This window comes from Vitis vinifera, chromosome 6, assembly GCF_030704535.1.
Source record: "Vitis vinifera cultivar Pinot Noir 40024 chromosome 6, ASM3070453v1".
NCBI lineage: Eukaryota > Viridiplantae > Streptophyta > Magnoliopsida > Vitales > Vitaceae > Vitis > Vitis vinifera.
The window spans coordinates 10,222,802-10,224,128 of record NC_081810.1 but is presented as its reverse complement, the minus strand read 5'-3'; the positions used below and the strand labels follow the sequence as shown (position 1 = coordinate 10,224,128).

Genomic DNA, 1,327 nt, shown 5'->3' with positions numbered 1-1,327 from the left:
AATGGTGCATGGCATGACATGGGCTTGTGTCTCGGAAATGGCTTGGACTTCATGCATTTTTTTCAACTCAAGTTCTTCCAACCTCCTTGCCATTGTTGCCACCTTAGCTTTCATGTCCATGTCTTCACTTAACATGTACATTCCACCCTTTGGATTTACAGGAGCTTTCATCCTTTGTGTTTCTATTGAGTTGGGCTCATCCCATCCTCTTGATACCTTAGATACATAACTTAAAAAGTCCATGGCTTCTTTCGGATTCTTACTCATAAAATCTCCCCCACACATGGTTTCAAGAATTTGCTTCATGGAGAAAGACATCCCATCATAAAAATAGCTCACCAAGAGCCATGTATCAAAGTCATGATGAGGACAAGCATTGATGGCCTCCATATACCTTTCCCAACATTCATAGAACTTCTCATTTTATTTTGCAGAAAAGTTTGAGATTTGTCTCTTCAACCCATTGGTCCTATGGGTGGGGAAAAATTTCTTCAAAAATTCGGCCTGAAGATCAACCCAATTCTTTATGCTCCTTGGCCTTAAAGAATTAAGCCATATTTTTGCCTTGTCCTTCAAAGTAAAAGGGAATAGCTTGAGTCTCATCAAGTCTATTGGAGCTCCTCCCTCTCTAAAAGTATTGCACACCTCCTCAAACTCCTTGATGGGGGCATATGGGTTCTCACTCTCCATTCCATGGAAATTTGGTAGGAGGGGCACAATATGGGGCCTTATAATCAGCTGCTCAAGAGGAGGCACGATGCATGAGGGTGCACTCATCCTTGGTGGGTGCATTCTATCCCTCATGGATAGATATGCATTTGGATTATTCACTTGACCGTGTTGAGAATTCTGATCCTCTTGTGGAGGGTCCATGATGTTTACAGAGATATCCAACTCTGTGTCTTGAGGATTCTCTATCCTTACTAGTCTTCCCTCTTGGTCCCGAATCCAATAGGGCATGCACAAGTTACAAATTCCCTGAAAACAAAACAAAGACAACAAAAACAAAAGAAAACTAGAAGAAAGTTAAGGTTAGAAAGAAAATAAAAGTAAACTTAACAAAAGGAATTCTACAATTAAAAGAAAGGAAATGAAGTTAGTGAAAAAGGAATTCACCAAACTTGTGATGGAAATCATAATTAGCCTCTAAAAAGTTGTATCACTGTATCGTGGCACCATCCCCGGCAACGGCGCCATTTTGATTCGTGCCTAATTGGGTATTTTAATCAAAAATATTTATAAATCCTATGACCTCATACTAGCGTAGCAAAGCTACTATAGTATAGCAGCTCTAGGGTCGAACTCTGGGATGGGTTTTCACTCTACC

General features: G+C 40.3%; 1 non-coding gene across 1 annotated transcript; it reads left to right on the top strand.

Moving 5' to 3' along the window:
- Window positions 1-355: 355 nt before the first annotated feature.
- On the top strand, window positions 356-462 carry LOC132253984 (small nucleolar RNA R71). Its single transcript, XR_009465934.1, has one exon. It is a non-coding gene; the product is annotated as a small nucleolar RNA R71 (small nucleolar RNA).
- Window positions 463-1,327: the final 865 nt, after the last annotated feature.